The sequence below is a fragment of the Phacochoerus africanus genome, chromosome 15, assembly GCF_016906955.1.
Source record: "Phacochoerus africanus isolate WHEZ1 chromosome 15, ROS_Pafr_v1, whole genome shotgun sequence".
In the NCBI taxonomy this organism is placed as follows: domain Eukaryota; kingdom Metazoa; phylum Chordata; class Mammalia; order Artiodactyla; family Suidae; genus Phacochoerus; species Phacochoerus africanus.
The window spans coordinates 29845114-29862913 of NC_062558.1; the positions used below are offsets into that span (position 1 = coordinate 29845114).

A 17800-nucleotide genomic window follows, 5' to 3' on the forward strand; every position below is an offset into this window, starting at 1 on the left:
CAGGACCATATGAAGGAAGTGGCTGCCACTGAATGTTTGAAGATCTATATGAAGATTGTGACTTGCTTTTGTAGTTTGATTATCAACCAAAATATGTTCCCCTTTTCAGCTCAGAAAAGCCAGGTGCTTTGCTGGATGCTGTTTCAATTCTGAACTCTGTACTTATATATGTAGAAAAGTTAAGACTTTTGTCATCTTTTTTTTGTTTGTTTGTTTTGTCTTTTTGCCATTTCTTGGGCCGATCCCGTGGCATATGGAGGTTCCCAGGCTAGGGGTTGAATCGGAGCTGTAGCCACCGGCCTACGCCAGAGCCACAGCAATGCGGGATCCGAGCCGCGTCTGCAACCTTCCACCACAGCTCACGGCAACGCCGGATCATTAACCCACTGAGCAAGGCCAGGGACCGAACCGGCAACCTCGTGGTTCCTAGTCGGATTCGTTAACCACTGCGCCACGACGGCAACTCCTGTCATCTTAATTTTTAGATATCTTTTTTTTTTTTTGTCTTTTTAGGGCCGAGGGTGCGGCATGTGGAGATTCCCAGGCTAGGGGTCTAATTGAAGCTGTAGCTGCTGACCTGCTCCACAGCCACAGCAGTGCAATATCCAAGCTGCGTCTGCGACCTACACCACAGCTCACAGCAACGCCGGATCCTTAACCCACTGAGCAAGGCCAGGGATTGAACCCTCAACCTCATGGTTCCTAATCAGATTCGTTTCCACTGTGCCACGACGGGAACTCCAATTTTTAGATATCTCAAAAGCAGTTTTCACTAAATTTTAATGTGCCACTTGTGCTGTGAGTCTTTAAGAAGCTTTAAAAAATAAATGCATACCTAGAGCCCTTTAGGACTCATAAAGGTAAATCATATTTACCCATCACAAGTGATTGTATATGGTTATGAGATTTGCAGGTCTAATTAAACCAATTATATTGCACAAATTTTGCAGGAAATAATTTCCTGCCTTGCCAAGAGTTCTGTGGCAGTTTAATAATAAACTACACTGGTATTCTTAGGATCTGTGTTACTAAGCTGCGTTGTGTTTTATTGTAATAGGCCCCTCTCAAACAGGAGGAATCAAGCCATAAATTTGTATTTGTTGGACATTATACGCCATGTCATTGCTATGACTACAGACTTCAAAGACCATGTTTTATTCACAGTTTTACTGTAACACTGACCAATAAATGTGAGGAATTTGTTGCTGACGGTTAGATAAAAGAGCAGTGCTTATTGCAGTTTTTAAATCTAGCCAAATACTGGAGTAATGAAGTTGTAAGCTCCATGAGAACAGGGGCCATCTTTTTCATTCTCACATACAGGTACTCAATAAATATTTGTGGATACGGATATTTGTGATATTGGTATATTTATTCCTACCGACTGAGACCTGTTTTTTATTATTTATTTGTTTTTGTCTTTTTGCCTTTTCTCGGGCCGCTCCCACAGCATATGGAGATTCCCAGGCTAGGGGTCGAATTGGAGCTGTGGGCACCAACCAGCCTACGCCAGAGCCACAGCGAGGGATCCGAGCCGTGTCTGCGACCTATACCACAGCTCAAGGCAACGCTGGATCCTCAACCCACTGAGGGAGGCTGGGGATCAAACCCGCAACCCCATGGTTCCTAGTTGGATTCGTTAACCACTGAGCCACAACGGGAACTCCCGAGATCTGGTTTTTAATGGTGTTAAGTCCTTAAAGTACTTAAGTAACTGGTCGGGTATGATCATTGCAAGGTTACAGTGGCAGCCATCCAGGTGCTCGGTTCTGACTGGCCTTATAGGCAGAGTCTCACTCTGGAGATCTGTGTACTCAGAATACCTTTAATGGGTCTTTGGGAACCTCTTAGTGGAGGGAAGGAGTTGACGGTTTCATATTTGTGGGAACCCTTTGTCTCAGTATGAACATCACAAGACTGTGTTTTGAGGTGAGCTGTGTTATGATGGCTTTCTTGGCCCATTCAGTCTCCAAGGAGATGGGACAACCTTTGGTCAGAGTTGTTCTCTCTCCCAGTATCTGAACTGTCTTGGATTGCTTTAACTTTAGCTTGCACTTACCCTTCCAGGGAAAAGCACTCCTGGCTCCTCAACCTTGTAAGGTGATACTTGGCAATAGGTAAACTACCACTAGGTTTTAGGTGTGCCCTGGTTAATTCCATTATTTCAGATCTTGGCAGACAAAGCCATTCTTGCTCACTCTAAACAGACACTTTATGCTCTCTTTTAAATTTCACTCAGTACCCTCCTGGTCTTTTTATTTTCCAACTGGAGAGTCCAATCGGGAGGGAACATCAACATGAAGCATTTTCTGATCCTCTGCCAGTTCCTTCTTGAGGTCGAGAACTAGAACTTACCCTCTGGCTACTATTACTCCCACTGTTTCCCACTACTTTCGATGACCAAAGAGCTTTTCAGTTTTTGGCCCAGACCATATTTGGTGTCTTGAAGAGAGAACTATTTTTGCAAATCTGGTCGGTAATGAATATAAGTACCAGGCATCAAGGTTTGGACTTCGATTGACTTGTTTGTCCACACATCCCAAATGCCTTCCGAAGGTTTCCAGCATTCGTTCCCCTTAATTTGTCATTTTACTACCAAAAGACTTGATTTCCCCCCCCCCCCCGACCCCCCCAATTCCTGCAGACTGCCCCTTCCCTTCCTCTATGGACTCCTGAGTGTCAGCGAATCAGGCGAGGCTGACGGCATTAAGAGGGCCTGAGGTCGTGGGCTGGGTTCCGCTCCCGGGGTCTCCCTGCGTGGAAGCGAGCCCCGGGCCTTCGGGGGTGGCCGGGGCAGGGGTCGCCAAGTTTGCCGGGTGGCTCCTGGCGGAGGCCGGCCCTCGGGACAGGCGGGCGGCTCCCCGCGTGGCCTGACGGAGGCGCAGGCCCGCTGCCGAGTGAGGGAATGCAAGGCGGGCCCGGCGCGCACGGGCAGCAGCGGCCGCTGGGGCGCGCGGGGCACGGCGGCGCCGCGGCGTAGAGCTGTCAGGCCGGTCCGCGGGCGCGCCTGGCCCCGCGCCCCGCCGGCCGCCGCCGCCTCCCCCTCGCCCACGGCCCGCGCACGGTGCGCCGACACCCGTGGCGGCCGGCACGTGCGCCCGCTCGCCTCCCGCCCGCCGACGGCCGGGGAGCATGCCCGCGGGGGCCCGGCCGCTCGCCTGGGGCCAGCTGGCGGCGGCGGCGGCGGCGCGCGGAGCGGCAGGGCGCAGCCGGCCGGGCCGGGGCCGCGGGGCCGGCGCCTCCCCAGCGGCGTGAGGCGGCGGCGGCCCAGCGCGGCCGAAGAGGACGGAGCCGCGCCGCGCGGAGCGGGTGAGTGTGGCGGCGGCCGGGCCGGAAGACTGAGCGGCCGGCCCCCCTCCCCAGGCCCCCGGCGAACCCCGGGGATGTGGGGGCGTGGAGCAGGCACGCCGGCAGCCTGCCGGGTGGGAGGGAAAAGCGGGAGACCTGGCCCTGGCCGCCCGGCGCGGGGAGGAGGGTGTGGCGCGCGGGGACCCCGGGCCCAGGAAATCGCCCCCAGCCCGGCCCCCGGGGGAGGCGCTGGCTCTCCGGATTCGGGGCCCTAGCGCTAATTCCGAATTTCCGTCGGTTCCGGCCGGGGGCGCGGAGGACTCCCCTCCCCCAGTGCCAAGTGTCACGGCGGTCAAGGGGCAGGTGTGTGTGTGTGGTGCTGGGCCTGCCCGGGCCGGCCCGCGCTCTGAGAGGAAGTGGTGGCCGAAGCCCTCTGTCCAGTCTTCTGGGCTTCCCGCCTCCGGCCAGACAGCCCTCCAGCCAGGTGGGTGTCTGGGGCCGGAGCATGGGCTGTGGCCCTCAGAGAAGGGGCCAGGACTTAGAAGAAGTGCTGCCGCCGTCCCCCTCGCTGGAAGAAAACCTGGCCTATCTCCATCCTGTGAGTCTCCCTTTCCTGTTGTAACCTGAGGTGCCAGCTCTGTTTTAGGGCAGCCAGCTTCCTCCTTACTCCCCCACCCCCATCCTTTCTTTTCAGGGGCAGGGCTGATGGGTGACTTGGGGAGGAGACCCTAGAGCTCCCCTCCCCCATGATGTGCACTCACTCCCCCGGGAAACCTCAGATGGAAGTTCTAAGTAAATAGAGTGTGTTTGCTAGGCAAATGTCATCTCAAGGCAAATCTTCTAGCTCTGTCCCTTTTCAACGCATTTGCTGCCTCTGTGTACATTCCTGATTCCTCATCCTACACTCCTCTCCCAACTTCTGAAATATGGACTGGGGTCTCTTTCTTAGTCCGCTGCTGGCTCTCAAGCAGCCCCCACCTGGGAGCCAGTGGGGCTGAGAGGCTAGACACCCCCTCACCTCCTTTCTGAGGGGAATGTAGTAAATGCTCCCCTTCACCTGAATCTCCCCCACGGCCAAGCCCCCAGTGTGACTCATCTCTGCTCTGAACTCCCACTGCACCTTATCTGTGTCTCTTGTGTGACTCTTATCACCTCCTGCCTTATTTTATAGTTACTTTTGTGCCTGGCTTATCTGTCCCGCTGGATTGTGAGCTCCTGGAGGATGGAGGACAGGTGCAGTTTGATTTGTCCCTGGTGGCCTTGGGTCAGCACCCTGTGCACTCTCAGCATCGGTGTCCAGATAGAGTAGAAGCCCTGTCCCTAGCTTGCCTCTGAGGCCCTAATTGATCTGACCCCTGATGGTCTCTGTTAAATTCTTCTTCTTTTGTGATGGGAGATTCCCAGTCTTCTTCCTTTGCAGAGAGAAACCCAGTTAGGAAGCCATTGTTTTTCTGGTAGGGAGTGACTTGCCAAATGACCAGGACAGTACATGCTCTGCTGTGATGATGGCCAGGCCCAGACTGGGCTCCCTAGGCGCTGGGTGTGGAATGGACATCTCTCTTTGGCCTTTGCACTCACGAGGCATGGGAGGCAGTAGGATGTAGAATTGGATTGTAGGAGTCAAGGTTCCAGGCCTGATCATCCCCATAAGGTCTGTACGAGCTTCCCTGAGTCCCTTGGTTTCTCTTGGTCTTGAGTGGTCCTTATGGAATCTGAAAGAAAATTCCTCTGTTTGGATGAGGTCCTTCAGGACCTGGGGCGGCATCCTCTGCCTTATCAATTGTTATTGAGACCCAGGATTGTTCGTGCCACCTTTGTGTCACCTTAATCCAATTTATATGTCACCTTAATCCACGTGATATGGCAGTTAAAGGTTACCTGTCCCTCCCCCTGTGCCTGGGGGTTCGGAGTTGAATCTCATTTCTCTGTATCCCCCATAGTGCCTGGCACGTGGGGGGTTCTCATAATTGGATAAGTGGTGAGAAGCCAAGAGCCCTTGTTCCAGGTTGACTGTACCTTCTCTCTCATGAGGACCCCACTTTGCCTTCCTTCCTGTCTAGGGGCCTGTTTTCAAACCAGGCAGAGGTTCTCCTAACCATCCCATCCGGTTAAGGCTTTCCAACTTGGTCTCCAAGAAAAGCCAGTCATGGAGGATGTGCAGTTAACTTGTAGTGATTAGAAGAGGAAACTTCTGGTGCATCAAGATCCCTGCCTGGCTGCTTTTGGAAAAGACGATGAGAGGTGGGGGTGAGGGGGGTGCGTGTGTTCTGTCACTGAAGGACAGTGATCTCATGCCTGTGCCCTCAGCCATGGGCAGGAGAGGTGGTCAGTCCAGAGGTCACATGCTTCCACACCGCCACCCTGAAACCTGCTCACTAGGACCCCTTGCCATTAGACCCCAGTACAGCTGAGTGGTCTGCAAGTAGCTTCTCTGTAGGTCCTTCCATTGGTGTTTATTAGGCTTTCACTGGATACCTGGGATGTTCAGACAGAGCCATGGCAGCCATGGCAAATCCCTGCCTGCTTTGCTCTAAAACCAGGGGAAACCGTGACATGGGGCGTCGCTCCCTCTCTGCTCAGGTCTTCTTATGGAGTCGCATGTGGAAATTTTTCCTTTAGAATTTAGGGCCAGGCAAGCTTTGCCTCCCCAGCACGCTGGGTGGGAAACTGGGCTGCTTCCTCCCTTGATAGTGAAAAAGGAAGCAGGGAAGGAAAACGTGTATGGTTTGGGTGCTGTATTCGTACATTGTGCCTGTGGCTCCACGAACTCTCTTCCACTTCCCCAGAGAAAGAAGGTGAGATACAGGGAGGTCAGCTCATTTGCTCAAAGACTCTCTGGGTTTGTACCTAGTTCTGCCGGACCCTTCCCATTCCACCCATGCTGTCTTTGCAACTGTTTATGGTTACCACTTCTTCCCTGCCTTCCAGGATGCTGGGTGCACAGTGGGATATTTTCACCTCAAGACTAAATTCACTTATCTTTGTGGTCGGCATACTTATTTCTCTTTTCCTTTACTGTCTATGTGTGTGTGTACATGGATGTGTAAATCTATCTGTATTCTTTTTTTTTTTTTTTGTCTTTTGTCTTTTTGTTGTTGTTGTTGTTGCTATTTCTTGGGCCGCTCCCGTGGCACATGGAGGTTCCCAGGCTAGGGGTTGAATCGGAGCTGTAGCCACCGGCCCACGCCAGAGCCACAGCAACACGGGATCCGAGCCGCGTCTGCAACCTATACCACAGCCCACGGCAACGCCGGATCGTTAACCCACTGAGCAAGGGCAGGGACCGAACCCGCAACCTCATGGTTCCTAGTCGGATTCGTTAACCACTGCGCCACGATGGGAACTCCTATCTGTATTCTTTATAAGTGATCACAAAAGGTTTCTAGGGAGTTCCTGTCGTAGCACATTGGAATTCTGACTAGGAACCATGAGGTTGTGGGTTTGATCCCTGGCCTCGCTCAGTGGGTTAAGGATTTGTGGTTGCTGTGAACTGTGGTGTAGGTCGCAGACGCAGCTTGGATCCTGCATTGCTGTGGCTGTGGTGTAGGCCAGCGGCTATAGCTCCCATTGGACCCCTAGCCTGGGAACCTCCATGTGCCACAGGTGCAGCCCTTAAAAGCAAAAAAAAAAAAAAAAAGTCTCTGGAAAACTGGACAGATAAGAGTTGAGTAACAGTGAATAACATTGCACCTAAAACCGGGGCCAACTCATGGTGTGGTCAGGGAGATGGGCCCCACAGGGAGCACCAGGTATGTGAGATAAGAGTTGCCTAAATGTCAGGCAGGGTTTGGAGGAGGAGATGCTCTTTCTGGGTAAGGCCGTCAGGGTTGACTTCCTGAAAGAGGTGGGATGTGAAGGAGGCCTTGAAGAATGGGTGGAGTTTTGATAGCCCTGTACCTGTAAAGGTGTAGCATTTAGAGTCTCAAATCAGTGGTTATCACCAAGGCTGTACCAGAAAAAGTTCTGGTGTGAGAGGGAAGAATTGGTCTGGAGGGAAGGTGGCGAGCCTGCTGGTGCCTTTGCAAGTCTCCTCCAGCAGTGACTGGGGGAGGACACTGGAGCTGGGAGGGCTGCACGCACCCCGTTAAGGATGAGAGGGTGAGGCCGACAGAATAGAAGTAACTCGCCCAAGACCTGTCCTGCAGCCTGGAACCCAGGTCCCTAATTACCAGCTCAGTGCTGACTCTTTATACCTGCAAGGCAGACAATGGGCAGCAGCCCTGTACATGAGCCCTCTTTTCCCTGTAAAATGGGTATAGGGTTACTGCTTTCCTTAACACCCAGTCTGGCAAACATTGTGACAAACCCCTGCGAAGCCTTTATGGCAAAAGACAGAAAGAGCACTGTTGGAGAGGAGAGTTAGCATTCGCTTCAATTACTCATATTAACAATTGCCCTTGCCAGAGGACGGAAACAAAATTAACCAACAGGCAGGGTTCTGGTAACAGATAAATCAAAACCCAAGCAAGAGCTTTGGGGAAGAGTATCAAGAAAGCAGTTTCCCACCCTCTCCTCGCTGAAGTTCCCCATCCTTCATAAAGCTTTTCCTCCATGCCCCCCTCACCCCCAGTTCTGAGTCCCTCTTGTGGGAAGCTGTGGGGAGTTGGGAGTGTAGAGGAAAAGCTATTAAAAGCGGCGGCAGGACTCCAAGGTCCAGGGCTGATTCCCATCTCCAAGTGATGCTGATAGGCTGGGTGTGGACACTCAACCTTCAGCTGCAGGAGCCTTGGCCCAGCAGAGCCAAGACCTCCCAGCATAAGGTATCCTGGGTCATGTGTGCACACAGTCCAGGCCCCTCCCTGGCAGTTCTGTAAAGTGCAGTGGACTACTTAGGGGAAATGCGGAAGAAATGCTGTTCCTGTCAGCTTCTGGTTGCAACATGTTTGTCCACTAATCAATACATAGCTTTGTTTTATGTGTGTTTGTCTTTAAAGATGCCTTATTTAATATATATTATTGATTCATTAATTGAACTCAACCAACAGCACCATCACTCAAGCCTGGATAGAACTCATCTAACACGTGTTTTCTCTGTGAGGCACATCAGTCTTCCTGACTCTGAGCACCAGACAGCTTCATGCTCGGGGCCATTTTAAATTTAAACAAAAAGCACAAAAGTGTGAAAACTGACAACTAAACGGATCACGGAAAGGACACTTGTGGACAGTTTGAACTGAAGCAAAAGACAAAGGGCCAGCTCCTTTGACCTCAGCTGGGATCAGGCATGCTGGGTGACTCAGTTCCACACCCCCGCCCCCCGGCCCAGTGCACATTTGCAAATGACTGCTCAAGAACCTCAATAGTTAATTTGGGGTACAGTTAAGCTGTATCACCCAGCAGGCGGATTTGTAAATACCGAATCCGTGAATAGGGAGAACAAGGTAGTTCCACAACACAGCATTCCTGAGAGATAAGGAGGGACCATTGCCACATTTTACAGAGAGGAAACAGGCTCAGAAAGGTCAGTGACTTGCTGGAGCTTGCACGGGTAGCTGGGACCAGGCCAAGACTTGCACCCACCCCGGCTGATCTCAAGTGTGGTTCTTTTTCCTCAGCTCCTGCCGCATCCGCGGCGAGATTCTTTCCTCCTTGGCCGCCCTTCCGCCCCCAACCCCAGCAAGGACCGCGTCTTCCGTCTTTGTTGCTCTTTATCGCCCTCCTATACCCCTTCCAGAAGGACAACTGTCTCTCCTTTCCACAGCCTGCTGGCAGGAGGTGCCCATGTGCTCACACACAAAGGGGTGTTTGCAGTCCCAGGTTGGTCCCTCTAACAGAAATGGTCTTCGCTGGGAGAAGCTAAAGAAAGCCCTTCTCCCAGAGGAATGACCCTCTTAAGGAGGCATTTCGGGGCCAACGTGGGACTTCCTGGGGCCCCAGCCCTCAAATTCTGGCCTTCTTTCTCTGGGAAGCTTTTCAAAAATATTTTGCCTTGTGTGCCCTGTTAAGAGTTGGTACACAGGTAATAGAGATTTCTGTTCGTTCTTCTCTCCGAGGGTCTTTAGTCCTCTTTTCAAAGATGGTTCCCGGTGAAGGATGGAATTTTCTCTTTTGACAGCTGGGGGGCTTTCCCCCCCAGGTCTCCGTGGTCTGGCTGACTCATCAGCTGAGCTGTGGAGGCGAGAGCTCTTTCCTGCTGCTGCCCTGCGGGACTGAGTCAGGCCCTGCAACCTCCTGGCCTCGCCTGGCCACGGTCCACGAAGGAATCAGGCTCCAGGGTGGCCCACCAGGCGCCAGCATCCTGCGTGCTGAGCGTGGAGGGACAGCTACTAGGGTGCCTCCAGCTGTCACTCTGCTTGTCTCTTCACTGCCCTTAGAAAGCCCATCTTGAAGGGTGGGGGGTGGGAATCGTGGTAGAAAGAGGTGGCCGTTCCTCAGCTCCCTTTTGCAAGGAGCCACCGGGGGGCGGGGCTTCCCGCAGGTCTGAAGGGCGGAGCCCGGATTTATCGCCCTCCTCTGTCCTGCTGGAGAGCCCATTAATTGCTTTTCTGGGCACTTTGTAAGAGTTGACTTTTCCTTGCGGGTTGGTTTCTTTTCTTTTCTTTTTTTTTTCCGTAAGAGGGAGAAAAATCAAACATTTTCTGCAATTAGAATTTTTCCCTCTTGGGTAATCACAATGGAAAAAAGCATTTAAGTCCTTTGAAAACCACACGGCAGCGATGCTCACCGGGGGGGGGGGGGCGGGCACGTTCAGTCGGCTGGGACGGCCAGACACGGAGGCAGTTCGGCGGACTCCTCTGTAAGGAAACAGCTAATTCACATTTATTTGGGGTTTGCTTTTTGCAGCATATTTCAATTAGTTCATCAGTGTTGTGCATCTGACAGGCCAAACGTTCATTGTGGTTGCGCCATCTGGGAGGTGGGAGGCCTGCAGCCTTCCCGGTGGCAGTCGGTAACTACCAGTTTGAAGGAAATTTGTTTGATGTGTTTAAGAACCCAACACTAAAACACCATTAATAACAAAAGCTCCCCTTTGTTGAGTCATCAAATGGACATGCATAACTTAGGACCTCATTTTTCCCCTCCCGCCTGTGACATTTTCCAACACAGCCGAAGCAAAGTTCTGAAGTGGCTTTTTTAATTGGTCCAGAGCACAGTTTTCATTAACCCAGTGGGGAAAGTGGCTCATTAATTTCTATATTGCTCCCCCCCCCATCCTGGGCATTTGCTGCCAGGAGTAGCAAGGGAGGTGGATAACAGATCTTCACATCAATATTCCCTTGAGCTCCCAGCTGTGTGATTTATTTCGGGTCCCAGCCTTGGGTGACTCACCAAAGCATTGTGAGTGAATTCACCAACATTGACTGCTGACCAGCGCAGTCTGCCTGCATTCCTTGGGTACCAAGATTTAGAACACCGATTACACCCATTTCTCTTTTTACCTTGGTTATTTCTTCTGGTAGACCTGACCCCTCTCCTGAGGGATGTTCTGTCTGCCAGCAGGGGGGAAAAAAGGAATTCAGCATCTTACAAGAATAGGTGAGCGGAAGGAACATTGGAAAAAACCAAGTCCTGGAGAACAGACTTGTGGCTGCCCTGGGGGAGAGGGAGGGAGTGGGAGGGATCGGGAGCTTGGGGTTAACGGATGCAATCTATTGCTCTTGGCATGGATTTACAATGAGATCCTGCTGTGTAGCATTGAGAACTATGTCTAGATACTTACAGCACAACACAACAAAAGGAGGAAAAAGTATGTATATGTGTATGTGTAACTTGGTCCCCATGCTGTACAGTGGGGGAAAAAAAAAAAAAAAATCCAAGGGCTTGACCTTTAAGGAGGACTTTCCATTTCCCTGAGTCCTGACCATTCTAGGCTGGGTGAGGAGCAGGACTGAGACTCAGGACAGGACATGAACTGGAGGCTGGCTTTTGAGATCTAGGATGTTCGGTTCACTGGAGTTTGTCCTGGTGGCATAGGAGCTTCAGGACTGGTGTTTGGAGGGTGGTAGTGGCCCCCCATCTGGTACCCAGCTAGGTTGATGCTTGATGATGGACTTTTCCGGATACTGAGATCCCTTCCCTCTCCAAACTGTAGGGATCCCAGGTCTAGCCCAGCTGCTCCACTACTCAGAGACCTTGGCTTATTTGTCTTTGAGTCCCCAGTGCCTCACAGTGGCCTGGTGGAGACTTAGGACCTGATAACCACTTTGGAGGAGGCAGTGGCTAGAGGTCCAGAGGCAAAGCGGCCTTTCTCTTTTATCCACCTTTTGTGTAACGTCCTCTACAGCACAGGGTGCTTCTGCCTATTATGCTTCTTGTGACACCCAAAAGTGCTGCTGTGCTCATTTTATAGGTGAGGAAACCGAGGCTAGGAGAGGCTATGATTTAGCTCCCAGTGCTTTTAGCTGTCATGTTTCCCATTCGGGCACACCGCAACTCAGGGAGGTCATGATTTGGGCCAGCCACAGAGGCAGTACCTGCTGGCAGGATTCTTGTCCTAACCTAGGTCGCCCATTCCTCAAGTTCATGTTCAGTTATGTCCATCACAAGGCCTATGCATATTGTTATGTTTTTTTTTAATCCAAGTATTTTCTGATCCAGTACAGTCTGAATAGCACCCAAAAGTTTCTAGTTTGGGTTTGTGTGCGTTTTTAATTTTTTTCCAGAGGGAAAATGGAATTTCTATTCTTTTGTTGTATAGCTTTCGCTATTCAAAGAGACACTGTGGGAATAGAGCAGGATTTCCATTCCCTGAGAGAGGATTGCCCACTCTAGGGCCATGGCCATTTACATGATTTGGGGACCCCATTGTGATCCTGTTGTCAAGTCTTGGAGCCATGTACCTGGGAGGCTTTGGTTGAGGTCTTGGGAGGTGGTGCCTTTTGCATCCCTCAAGTGAGAACATCTTTCAGACTGGCTGAGATAGGACCACCTGGTTATGGGGGTGGGGCAGGCGAGTTTTAAAAAAGGACACAGTTCATGGAGTTCCTGTTGTGGCTCAGTGGGTTAAGAACCCGACATAGTCTCCATGAGGATGCAGGTTTGATTCCTGGCCCTGCTCAGTGTGTTAAGGATCTGGTGTTGCTGCAAGCTGAGGTGTAGGTCATAGATGTGGCTCTGAGCCCGCGTTGTTGCAGCTGTGGTGTAGGCCAGTTTGGTTTGGGTTTTTCCTCTCTTCCTGCCCCCCTCTGCCCTTTTCCTCACTCATTAGAGAAAGAACAGGGCCCCAAAGTGGCCTCGTGAGGATGTGGCAGCAGTTAAGGGAGGAGATGGAGGCCAGCGCTTCATCTCTGGTGACTGTGGCTCCTTTGAGGTGGGAGAGCTGAAGGGCCCATGGCCACTGGGCTGAGAAGAGACATGGGGGCCCCTGTGGGGTCCCTTCAGCAAGAGTTAGAGGGTCTGAGGAGTTCCTGTTGTGGCTCAGTGGGTTAAAAATCCAGCTAGTATCCATGACTAGGTTCGATCCCTGGCCTCAACTCAGTGGATTAAGGATCCAGCATTGCCATAAACTGCAGCGTAGGTCGCAGACCTGGCTCAGATCCCATGTTGCCCTGTCTGTGGCTGTGGCCGGCTTGTGACCCCTCCCCTGGGAACTCCCATGTGCCACATCTGTAGCCCTAAAGAGAAAAACAACAGCACAAAAAATAACTCCAAAATGAGTTAGATCTGCTTTCCCTAGATCTCCCTATGCTGTCTAAGCCAAACCCTGGACTGTCGTCTTAATGTGGCTTCTGGGGTCCAGGCGTCCTACCCACAGGCCTCCCTCCTAGGGGCAGGGCTGAGTGGTGCCTTTTTGGCTTCCTTGGAGCACTTGACTGATTCAGAACTTGGAAGAGGGTTTAACAAAGCCTCTGATGAAAGGAAACTTGAAAAAAGTGGTCTGGCCCACCTGCTCTCCCAGGAGGATGCCTTCCAAATTTTTCCTGCTCTCAATGAAATCCTAACCTGCTTGGAATGATGCACACAGAAGGATTCCAAGCCTCTGGCTATGCTCAGGCCTGGATGCAGAGAGAAAAATGGAAGTTCTGGTGTGTGCAGAGCCTGGGAGGGGCAGGAAGGGCTGCTGGGCAGATGCCTAGCAGAAAAAGAGGGCATTGGGCAAGGTTTGGATACAGAAGGAGAGAAAGTTGGGGAATGGGAGATTTTCTTTCCTTTTTTTAAAAATGAAGTGAAATTCAGAGTTCCCATCATGGCTCAGTGGTTAATAAATCTGACTAGGAACCATGAGGTTGCGGGTTTGATTCCTGGCCTTGCTCAGTGGGTTGAGGTTCCGGCGTTGCCATGAGCTGTGCTGTAGGTTGCAGGTGCGGCTCGGATCTGGTGTTGCTGTGGCTGTGGCGTAGGCCAGCAGCTCTAGCTCCGATTCGACCCCTAGCATGGGAACCTCTATATGCTGCAGGTGTGGCCCTAAAAGGACAAAAGACAAAAAACAAACAAAACTGAAGTGAAATTCACGTAACTTAAAATTAACCATTTTTAAATGTATGGTTCGGTGTCACATAGTACATTCACGATGCTGTGCGACCTACACCTCTGTCTAATTCTAGAGCAGTCTCATCACCCTAAAAGGAAACCCCACACCCATTAGTAGTCACTTTCCATTCTCCCTCCTCCCCTGGCCCCAGACCACTACTAATCTACTTTCTGTCTTTGTAGATGTACCTATTCTGAATATTTCATATAAATGGAATCATATAATATGTGACGTTTTATGTCTTGCTCCTTTGACATAGCATGATGTTTTTGAGGTTTATCCATGTTTTGGCACATGCAGTACTTGATTCTCTTTTTGTGGGTAGTATAATGCGCATAACATCCAATTGACCATCTTAACCATTTTTCAGTGCTCAGTACAGTGACATTAAGTACATTCACGTTGTTGTGCAATCATCACCATCATCCATCTCCAGAACTTTTTCATCTTCCCAAACTGAAACTCTGTCCCCCTTAAACAGCAACTTTCCATTTCCTCTTCCTTCCAGTCCCTGGCACCTGCCCTTCTACTTTCTGTCTCTGTGAATTTGACTCCTTTGGGTACCTCGTATACGTGGAATCATACAGTTTTTGTCCTTTTGTATCTAGTTTAGGTCACTGAACAATGTCCTTTAGGTTCATCCATGTGGTAGCACGTGTCAGAATCACCCTCCTTTTCTTGGCTGAGTAATATTCCACTTTGTGGACAGACAGAACACTCATCTGTTGATAGACTCTTCGGCTGTTTCTGGACTGACGAGATGCTGGCTTTGGCTTGCCTCTGGATGGTGAACAGTGAAAGAAAACTGGACCAGGAGGGCCTGTGGGTCTGTGAGGCATGAGTTGTACTGTTCCCAAGGTAGAATGGCCTTTGAAGATCGTACTTTTCTGTGCCTTGGTTTCTGTATCCATCCAACAGGGGGAACAGGGTGGGGAGTGATGCTCCCTTCCAGGGATGCTGTATGCATGCTTTGAGAGTCTGGATGAGAGGGTGTTTTTGTGAACTCTCAGTTGCCCTGCATACATGAGCCATTGGCTTTCTGGTCAAGGACAGCCCTGTTCTTCTTTAGTTGTACGTATAAGGGTGGGTGATGTCTGGGGACTCACCAGTGACTTCCACTTGCTCCCTCACAAAGCTTCCAGAACCAGATCCACAAGGTATGTCCTCAGAATTCCTTTTGTGCCTCAGTGGGTTAAGACCCCAGCTAGTATCTGTGAGAATGTGAGTTCTATCCCTGGCCTTGATCAGTGGGTTAAGGATCAGCATTGCCACAAGCTGCCTCATAGATTGCAGATGGGCTCGGATCCTGTGTTGCTGTGGCTGTGGTGTAGGCAGCAGCTGCAGTTCTGATTCAACCCCTAGCCTGGGAACTTCCATATGCCACAGGTGCAGCCCTTTAAAAAAAAAGAAGGTGCATCCTGCATCTCAGTGGCCTTCTGAACACTCACTGACTCCCAACTGATCACATTAGGGGAGCCAGGGACCCACGGTCCCTGAAGCACTGTCCCCTGGGTCCCCTCCTTTGAGCTCCAGGAAATCAAAGCCTGGAGGATGACATTGGCAGCCTTCTGGGGTGGCTGAGTCAGAGCAGAAAGTCAGGCTGGAATTCACTAAGTCACACTTGCCTTCATTAGGCTAATTAACTTTCTATGTGAATTAGCTCTGTGAGCTGACTTAGGAAATCCATTATTGGGCTGGGCCAGTTCGTGTGCAGTGGTGCCTAGGAAGCCGATCCGGACATTTCCATATCCACCAATTAAGGCTGCTTAATTATTAACTTAGGGCTGCGTGGCTAATGAGGAGTTGCATTCATTGTGTGCTTCTTGAGAATTTTAAGACCGTTCAGAATTAGCCGCAATATGGTTAATGACCATGCTAGAAATTGTAGGTTACGATCCGTGTTATAGATTATTGGGAAGATAAGCCAAGGCTAAGGGCTGATTTGTGCAAGGTCTTGTAGATGGAGAGTGAGAGGTGCTCAGCATGTGTAGAGCAGGCTACTGCAGGCGGTTTCCAGCCCACACACAGCTGGTACCTGGAAAGGCTGCTTTCAGAGGGAGTGTCCATTCACGTCTGGGTTCTCAGGCTAGCCCACCCTCCAGGACACGATGCACCAGGCCGCCGATTGATTGGGCTCTAGGGGCACTTACTCTATGCCAGGTCCTCCACGGCCCTCTGAGGTTAACCCCATTGGACAGATGAGAAAGCTGAGGCCCAGAGGGGAAAGCTGCCTTCCCCAAGGTCGAGTGGCTGATAGACTCTGATCCAAGCAGTCTGGCTTTGAAATTCTAGGCTAAATGGCTACTTTAGTTTATTGATTTATTTATTTGGGGGCTGCGCCCTTGGCATGTGGAGGTTCCTGGGACAGGAATCAAACCTGTGCCACAGCAATGGCAACAGCAAATCCTCAATACCCACTGAGCCACAGGGAACTACTCTTTTTATTTTCTTAAGTGGGAAAACTTGAAAACCCTTGGTGCCCCTGGAGAAGGAACACTTCTTACTCTCAAGTCGCAAGAGGCGCCTCCCCAGGAGGCCTGCTCTGAACGGATCACTTGTGTGTGTGTAGGAACCTTTGTGCCCAGAGGGCGCAGTACCTTATGCTCTCTGGCACCACCCACATGGAACCCATTTGACCGGGACCCCATGGATGACAACCTTGGGAAACTCTTCCTTGGGAGCACAAGTGGCGTTTCATTCCTGGTGTCCTGGGCATGCTGTCTCCCGTTCTCAGGGTGGAGGGGCCACCTTTGCAATTTAGGTGTTGGTCACCAAGCATCACTAAGCCCTCATGCAGCTGCAGCTGGGAAGACGGGGGTTTCAGGAGGTACAGACTTTATTTTTAGCCCCACAGCCTCTGTGATTGTATCACTATGAAGATGCCAGCTGCGCTTTTCCTGCTGGTGGGGAAGGAAGGCCCTGTTTCTTTCCTGGAATGTGGCTCCCCAGGCAACCTGGGCTGCCTGATAGAGACCTTAGTCGTTGTGCACCCGTGTATGTGTGTGTGTGTGTGTGTGTTTGTGTGTGTGAGGGAGACAGCAGACAGACAGACAGACAGATGTTGCTGATGCTGATGCAAAAGAACTAGCCCTCTCCTTTGGCCTTGCATGGAGCCCATCATCCATAACCATCTTGTGCTTTGGCCGAACTGCACTGGAGTCCAGAGGCCCCATTTTGGCTATGCTGTGTGACCTTGGGCAGGGTTACCTCAATTCCCTGGGCCTTTATTTCCCTTTCTGAAAATTTGGGATAATAATTCCTGCCTAGTACCTGCTTCTCTGGATCTGATGATGTAATCAATTTGGGCAAATTTTGAATCTACAATGAGGTTCAAGTGCTGTGTGTGTATGTGTTTGTGTGTGTTGAGTAATTATTCTAATGCCAAGGTTGCCCTCAATAGGTCATCTAGAATTTTTCCTACTTCTTCTTTGTCTAATTTTCCCTGTATATTGGCTTCATTCAAAGGCAGGGAAAGAGGAGATTGAAGGGGAAAATATTCTAGTCCTTTCCATACACTATCATAAAAGATCTATCGAGGGAGGTTGACTCCATCCCCCTTCCTGCCACCTGTGTCCCCCTGCCCCGCCCCCATGGAGTTTCTGAAAATACTCTGTCTTCCGTTGCTGTCATAGATTTACAGCCCCACCTCCTGCAGGAAGTGACACTCAGCACATTTGCTCTGTTCCCACAGTGGACATAACTGAGGCTCAGAGTGGTTAAAGTATGTATCCAGAGTTGCACAGCCATAAGCACCAGTGCTGGAACCAGAACTGAATTCTCTTGACTCTCCAGCCTGTGTTTCTCCAGCTCTGCAGAGAACAGCAAGCAGAAAGTGGACAGACACCAGCCAGCCTTGTCCGGGGCTTCTCTAGCACTTGCCTTCTCCTTTCTTCTAACATCTCAGGCTCGGCTCTTATCCAAAAGAAGAAAATCACAGGGAGTTCCCATCGTGGCTCCGTGGGTTACAAACCCGACTAGTATCCTTGAAGATTCAGGTTCAATCCCTGGCCTTTCTCAGTGGGTTAAGGATGCGGCATTGCTGTGGCTGTGGTGTAGGCCGACAGCTGTAGCTCCAATTTGACCCCTAGCCTGGGAACTCTC

General features: G+C 51.0%; 1 protein-coding gene across 6 annotated transcripts in view; it reads left to right on the forward strand.

Moving 5' to 3' along the window:
- Positions 1 to 3218: 3218 nt before the first annotated feature.
- Positions 3219 to 17800, forward strand: part of PITPNM2 (phosphatidylinositol transfer protein membrane associated 2) — a 153628-nt gene continuing 139046 nt past the window's right edge. For 3 of the 6 annotated variants that reach the window (XM_047760796.1, XM_047760797.1, XM_047760798.1), the window contains exon 1: positions 3223 to 3309. The gene's annotated coding sequence lies outside the window, so the exon portion shown is untranslated. Of the gene's footprint in view, positions 3310 to 17800 lie in introns of all 6 variants that reach the window. The other 3 variants (XM_047760800.1, XM_047760793.1, XM_047760795.1) reach the window with 3 other exon arrangements.